The sequence below is a fragment of the Hylobates moloch genome, unplaced genomic scaffold (genome assembly GCF_009828535.3).
Source record: "Hylobates moloch isolate HMO894 unplaced genomic scaffold, HMol_V3 SCAFFOLD_18, whole genome shotgun sequence".
Lineage (NCBI taxonomy): Eukaryota > Metazoa > Chordata > Mammalia > Primates > Hylobatidae > Hylobates > Hylobates moloch.
In genome coordinates, this window is record NW_026652293.1 from 9,302,347 (window position 1) to 9,309,925 (window position 7,579).

The window sequence follows — 7,579 nt, forward strand, 5'->3', positions numbered from 1 at the left end:
TAATTCATTTTTAATGTTGTAATGTTGTTCTATAGTAATATACTGAATTGTATAAATGTATAATGAATTGTTATATAGTAATTGTATTAGTTTTCTAGAGTTGCCATAACAAAATACCACTGAATGGCTTAAACAGAAATTTATTTTCTCATAGTTCTGGAAGCTAGAAGTTGAAGATCAAGTTGTTAGCAAGTTAGGTTTCTCCTGCTGCCCTCTTTCCTTGGCTTGATAAATATGTTGACTAGGCCATGGTGAAGAATAGAGTTTTTCCTATCATGGTTGATACTGATTTGTGAGTAACTGCTCATCTTCTAATTTTTTTTTTTTTAAATAGACACAGGGTCTTACTATGTTGCCCAATCTGGTCTTGAACTGCTGGCCTCAAGTGATCCTCCCCACTTGGCCTCCCAAAGTGTTAGGATTACAGGTGTAACCTTGTAATCCTACAGGTGGCACCCACCAGCATGCCCAGCTAATTTTTTGTGTGTGGTTGTTTTGCTTTGTTTTATTTTGTTGTGTTTTTGAGGTGGAGTTCCCCTCTGTTGCCAGGCTGGAGTGCAGCCTGTCTTTTCCCTGTGTCCTCGTGTGGTTGCCCATTGTCTGTATCCTAATCTCCTTTTCTTATGAGGACACTAATCATATTGGGCCCATCCATGTGACCTCATTTTACCTTAATCACCTCTTCAAAGGCCCTGTCTCCAAATACCTTCCCATTCTGAAGTACTGGGGGTGGTGTTCAACATGAAGTTTGAGAGGGACACATTCAGCCCATAATAGTAATGGATGCACCACAATTTTTATTCATCTCCTCCTTTAATAAATACTTAGGCATTATTCAATTGTTTGCCATTGCAAACAATGCTGTTATCATTCTCATGCTTATCTCCATGTGTACTCTAGAGGAAATTATTGAGTCACAGACTATGTATGTTGTCCACCCTATTAGACCATGCCAAAGTGCTCTCCAAAGTGATCGTAGAAAAATACACACTCCTGACAGATGTATATAAGAATTACCTTGGCCGGGTGCAGTGGTTCACGCCTGTAATCCCAGCACTTTGGGAGGCCGAGGCGGGCGGATCACCTGAGGTCAGGAGTTTGAGACCAGCCTGGCCAACACGGTGAAACCCTGTCTCTACTAAAAATACAAAAATAAGCTGGGCATGGTGGCATGCGCCTGTGGTCCCAGCTACTCGGGAGGCTGAGGCAAGAGAATCGCTTGAACCCGGGAGGCGGAGGTTGCAGTGAGCTGAGATCCCGCCACTGCACTCCAGCCTGGGGAGAGAGTGAGACTCTGTCTCAAAAAAAGAATTATCTTGCTGCATATGTTTGCCAGTACTTGGCATTTTCAAATTATAAAAAACAATCTGATAGATGCAAAATGGTTTCTCATGGTGGTTTGTTTTATAGGTCCGTGATTATTAGTAAGGTTGAACACTTTTTCATATTTATCGACTTAAGGTTCCTTTTTTTTTTTTTTTTTTGAGACAGAGTCTCGCTCTGTCACCCAGGCTGGAGTGCAGTGGCGGGATCTTGGCTCACTGCAAACTCCACCTCCTGAATTCACACCATTCTCCTGCCTCAGCCTCCTGAGCAGCTGAGACCACAGGCACCCGCCATGACGCCTGGCTAATTTTTTGTATTTTTAGTAGAGACGAGGTTTCACCATGTTAGCCAGGATGGTCTCAATCTCCTGACCTTGTGATCTGCCTGCCTCGGCCTCCCAAAGTGCTAGAATTACAGGTGTGAGCCACCACACCCGGCTGACTTAAGGTTCCTATATATGAATTGCCTAATCAGACATTTTGCCCATTTTTCTATTGGATTGTCTTTTACTTTCTTTTTTTTTTTTTTGAGACAGAGTGTCACTCTGTCGCCCAGGCTGGAGTGCAGTGGCACAATCTCGGCTCACTGCAACCTTTGCCTCCCGGGTTCAAGCAATTCTCCTGCCTCAGCCTCCCAAGTAGCTGGTACTACAGGCGCCCGCCACCATGCCTGGCTAATTTTTTGTATTTTTAGTAAAGACGGGGTTTCACTGTGTTAGCCAGGATGGTCTCAATCTCCTGACCTCAGGTGATCCACCCGCCTCGGCCTCCCAAAGTGCTGGGATAATAGGCGTGAGCCACCACAGCAGGCTTGTCTTTTACTTATTTTATTATTTTTTTTTTTTGAGAAGGAGTCTCGCTCTTTCACCCAGGCTGGAGTGCAGTGGCGCGATCTCGGCTCACTGCAGGCTCTGTCCCCCGGGGTTCACGCCATTCTCCCGCCTCAGCCTCCGGCATAGCTGGGACTACAGGCGCCCGCCACTTCGCCCGGCTATTTTTTTTGTATTTTTTAGTAGAGACGGGGTTTCACCGTGTTAGCCAAGATGGTCTCGATCTCCTGACCTCGTGATCCGCCCGCCTCGGCCTCCCAAAGTGCTGGGATTACAGGCATGAGCCACCGCGCCCGGCCGTCTTTTACTTATTGATTTGTGGGAGTTTTCCATATAATCTGGATATTAATCCTTCTTGGTTATATGTGTTATAGATAATGATTTCACATATGTAGCTTTTCACTTTTTAAACATTGTCTTTGATTAACAATTTTTAATGAAATAAAATTTGTTAATTTTCTTATGTTTTGTGCTTTTTAAAAATTTATTATATAAGAGATTCTTCCCCATCTCTGGGTCATAAAGATACTCTCATATATTTTCTTGTAAAAGTTCTGAAGAGTTGCTTTTCTTTTTTTAAGGGTCCAAAGGGCCAGCTAGAAAGATTTGCTTTTCACATTTAGGGCATTAATGTATTCAGAATTTATTTTTGTGCATGTTGTAACATGCAGATCCAACATACAGTGCCCTGACTGGAGCACAGTGGCTCCATCCTGTCTCACTGCAGTCTCCACCTCCTGGGCCCAGGCGATTCTCCCATCTCAGCCTCCTAAGTAGCTGGAACTGTAGGCTCACGCCACCATGCCCAGCTAATTTTTAATTTTTGTATTTTTTTGTGGAGAGGGAGTTTCACCATGTTGCCCAAGCTGATCTTGAACTGCTGGGCAAGAGCAATCCTCCCACCTCAGCCTCCCCAGTAGCAGGAATCACAGCCAGGTGCCACCACGCCCAGTTTATTGATTGATTATGTGGGGGGATGGTGGCGGCAGGAGGGGGCAGGTATCACTATGTTGTCTAGGCTGCTCTCAAACTCCTGGCCTCAAGCAGTCCTCCCATCTCGGCCTCCCAAAGTGCTGGGATACCGTGCCCAGCCTTAAAAATCAGCTTTATACATCTCGTTCCACTTCAATCAAATATGTTAATTCTTTGTAGAAAGGTAAATGGTGTCAGAGAAGGTTGAAAGAGCAGGATTCATAGGGTCTGTTCTTGTTACATTTTTGCCGTTAAATCTTTATGTGCCTGCATGAATGCTTATTACATGTCAGACACTATTGCAAACAATGTCTATATACTATGTTATTTAAATCTCACAGTCATCCTATTGTCCTGACACACAGAGAAATAGCTTGCTCAAGGTTACACAATGGTAGTCAGGATTCAAAAACAGGGCACCTAACTTCAGAACCCGGGTTTTGTATAAGCATGTATCCTTTGTTTGTTTGTTGTCTTTTTTATCCTCTGTTTTTCAGTGCACATATATGCACCCTTTTCTTGAAAATACAAAACAAAACACTATTGATTTGAAATGTTGAAATGTTTCCTAACTTAAAAATGTTTTCTATTTTTTCCCAAATCCTATTCTTCCAAAACATGATTATTAATGGCTGCATAATAATTAAGGCCGTACCATAATTTATGTAGCTATTTTTCTTGTTTCTGATTAAAATGCCATGACGATCTCTCCTGTAGTCAGATCTTTTTGTACACCCATGATTCTTCTTCTTCTTCTTCTTTTTTTTTTTTTTTTTTTTTTTTTGAGGCAGAGTCTCGCCCTGTCGCCCAGGCTGGAGTGCAGTGGCATGATCTCGGCTCACTGCAACCTCTGCCTCCCAGCTTCAAGCGATTCTCCTGACTCAGCCTCCTGAGTAGATGGGATTACAGGAGTGCACCACCACGCCTGGCTAACTTTTTTGTATTTTTTAGTAGAGACGGGGTTTCACAACGTCGATCATGCTAGTCTCGAACTCCTGACCTCGTGATCCACCCGCCTGGGCCTCCCAAAGTGCTGAGATTACAGGCGTGAGCCACCACACCCGGTCACCCCTGATTATTTCTTCAGGACAAATTCCTAAAAGTGGAATTGCTGGACCAGAGCAATCACCCCGAAAGAAGTTAAGGATGGCATTAAGGTGAAGTAACATCAGCTAACAAAGACCTTTAATGTCCCACTCTCAAAGCTCTACCGTGGTCATTCTCAACACCAGCTCCATAGCAAAGGGCAGTGCTCAAATTACTTATGGCTACGGAAGGGAAGAACCTCCAATGCCAAGATCAAAACAATCTCTCTTCAATGCCATATTCCGTTTTCCTGTCTCTCTAGCTTAGTAGGGCTTCTGTCCCCAAGGTCGCTGTTGGTGAACTCCTCCAGAGTTTGCGCCCCTTAAAATTACTTGGATGCGCCGGGCGAATCACCGGAGGTCAGGAATTCGAGATCAGATTGGCCAACAAGATGAAACCCCGTCTCTACTAAAAATACAAAAATTAGCTGGGCATGGTGGCAGGCGCCAGTAATCCCAGCTACTCGGGAGGCTGAGGCGGGAGAATTGCTTGAACCCAGGAGGCGGAGGTTGCAGTGAGCCGAGAGATCGCGCCATTGCAAGCCAGCCTGGGCGACAGAGGGAGACTCCGTCTAAAAAAAAAAAAAAAAAACTTGGATGCTTTCAGGGGACCTACTGGATAACCTCACCATCCTTCCTTTCTCTCACTTTATATCGCACAGTGCAACCCGATAGCTTCAGAACGGCATATTCATAGTCTCTTAGACAGATTCATTTTTTTCTATTATTGGATAGGTTTTAGCACTGATGCCCATCCTGTTATCAATGGTAAAATAGATCGAAGGTTATTACAGCACTTCAAAAGTGAAACCTCGCCATTCTTTTAATCCTGAACCTATTTAATTACAAACAAAAAAAGCCTACCTAATCATGCTTACTAGGCGCATAAATATCTCGCAATTCTGAATTAGCTGGTGATGCTGGTGAAAGGCGCAGAATTTGGGCCTTCTATTTTTCATTTTACGCACGAATCACGAACTTCCTTGGCGTTAAAGCAGTCTCACAGTGTGGATGATGCAATCACTCAAGGGTCCTTATTCTTATGTAAGAAATAGCAGAAGAAGTGAGTGTTGGCGGGAGCCCGGATAGCTCAGTCGGTAGAGCATCAGACTTTTAATCTGAGGGTCCAGGGTTCAAGTCCCTGTTCGGGCGTCTTTTTTTTTCTTAATGGACAAATACAAATTGTATACATTATGGTGTACAACACCATGTTCTGAAATACGTATATATTGTTGAATGATTAATTCAAACTGATAAGGGTATGCATTACCTCACATACTTTTTGTTGTGGTGACAGCACAAGGTGCTTGCTTTTAAGATTTTTTTCTTCCTTTCTCAATTATGAGCCATCAAAAAACAAATATTTTTCTGGGAAACCACCGTGCCAGACTTCGATACTCGCCAAGAAATTAGATGACTTTTCAGTCATTTCTTTTCCCTCCCTGAAAACATGTCTATCTAGCATACTCTGAAACCAGTGAAAAATGATTTGGGTTCAACTTGAAATGTAAGGGTTTACAATGTCTACACTTGGAACTTGATGGGATAATATTTATTAGCTTAAAGTAACGAAAACTACAGACGCCCGAACAGGGACTTGAACCCTGGACCCTCAGATTAAAAGTCTGATGCTCTACCGACTGAGCTATCCGGGCGCTCCCTAGCAAAGCCTATTTCTGTTTACTTCATATAGGTTGCCACCTTTTTTTTTTCCCCCCCCAGTTTGAGATGGTGTCTTACTCTGTCGCCAGGCTGGAGTGCAGTAGCGTGATCTCGGCTCACTGCAACCTCCGCCTCCCGGGTTCAAGTGATTCTCCTGCTTCAGCCTCCCGAGTAGCTGAGACTACAGGCGCGCGCCACCACGCCCAGAAAATTTTTGTATTTTTGGAAAAGACGGAGTTTCATCATGTTGGCCAGGACGGTCTCGATTTCTTAACCTCATGATCCGCCCACCTTGATTCTTGACCACCATGATCCGCCTGCTGGGATTATAGGCGTGAGCCACCGCGCCCGGCCTGCTTCCTTTTAAGTAGCTACATTTAGGTTTTTTTTTTTTTTTTTTTTTTTAAAGCGGGGCCCCCCTTTTCCTTTGCTTTTCTTTTTGTTCCATTCACTTAAAACATGTGTTCTTCAGCTGTTTCGTGTTTGATAAGTTACCAGTATTTACTAAACTCTCTAAAAGGAAAATTTTTTTTCTAAAAGGAAATTAATGGTAGTAAATGACAGAAAAATGGGCAACCAAGATGAATATTCAAAATTTAGACATGGGGTTACAACCTCTCTCCTTCCTTCCTTCCTTCTTTCCTTCCTTTCTTCTTTTTTTTTCTTTCAATCTTTGCAGCTGTGCCAGGAAGCAACCTCTTTTTATTATACTTCTGCCTTCTATTTATCACTTCCCTGATAAGATCTCTTAATTTTAATTATTCTACCAAACTAGATTACAACATCTCTCCCATTAATGAAAAATACATTTCTATTCATCAGATGATGTAGTTGTTAGATAAGCATTACTTAGCACAAAAGAAGGAAAGACACTTTTGATTTATGCACAGAGGAGCTAATACTGTAAGAAAATAGACGTGATTGTGGAAAGGTCTGAATTAAGATTGCGGGAAAAGGAGTTTAGACCTTTAATTTAAATTTAGATTGAATTTTGCCTTTCCTCCCCTTTCAGGCAAGTTGCAGTTTTCTTTTTTCTTTATTTTTTTGAGTCGGAGTCTTACTCTGTCGCCCAGGCTGGAGCGGAGTGGCAGGATCTCGGCTCACTGCAACCTCTGCCTCCCAAGTTCAAGCAATTCTCCTGCCTCAGCCTCCCGAGTAGCTGGGATTACAGGCGCCTGCCACCACGACCGGCTAATATTTTTGAATTTTTTTTTAGTAGAGATGGGGTTTCACCATGTTGGCCAGGCTGGTCTCAAACTCCCGACCTCAGGTGATCCGCCTGCCTCTGCCTCCCAAAGTGCTGGGATTACAGGTGTGAACCACCGCACCGGCCTCAAGTTGCAGTTTTCAAGACAGTCTCACAAGATGAATCCTCCCAAAGCAGTGTGCACCAGTGGGAGCAACATAGGGTATTAAGAATACAAATCTCCAGATCAGCTTAGTTTTTCCTAAAATCAATTTCTTCTTTTTTTTTTTCCTTTGAGACAGAGTCTTGCTCTGGTTGTCTAAGCTGGAGTACAATGGCGCAACCTCGGCTCACTGCAATCTCCACTTCTTCGGTTCAAGCGATTCTCCTGCCTCAGCCTCCCGAGTAGCTGGGATTATAGGCGCGAGCCACTACGCCTGGCTAATTTTTTGTATTTTTAGTAGAAACGGGGTTTCACCATGTTAGCCAGGCTGGTTTCGAACTCCTTACCTCAGGTGA

General features: G+C 43.4%; 2 non-coding genes across 2 annotated transcripts; one reads left to right on the forward strand and one right to left on the reverse strand.

Moving 5' to 3' along the window:
• The first annotated feature begins 5,291 nt into the window (after window positions 1–5,291).
• TRNAK-UUU (transfer RNA lysine (anticodon UUU)) lies at window positions 5,292–5,364 on the forward strand. Its single transcript has one exon. It is a non-coding gene; the product is annotated as a tRNA-Lys (tRNA).
• Window positions 5,365–5,794: 430 nt separating this feature from the next.
• On the reverse strand, window positions 5,795–5,867 carry TRNAK-UUU (transfer RNA lysine (anticodon UUU)). Its single transcript has one exon. It is a non-coding gene; the product is annotated as a tRNA-Lys (tRNA).
• Between the last annotated feature and the right edge of the window lie 1,712 nt (window positions 5,868–7,579).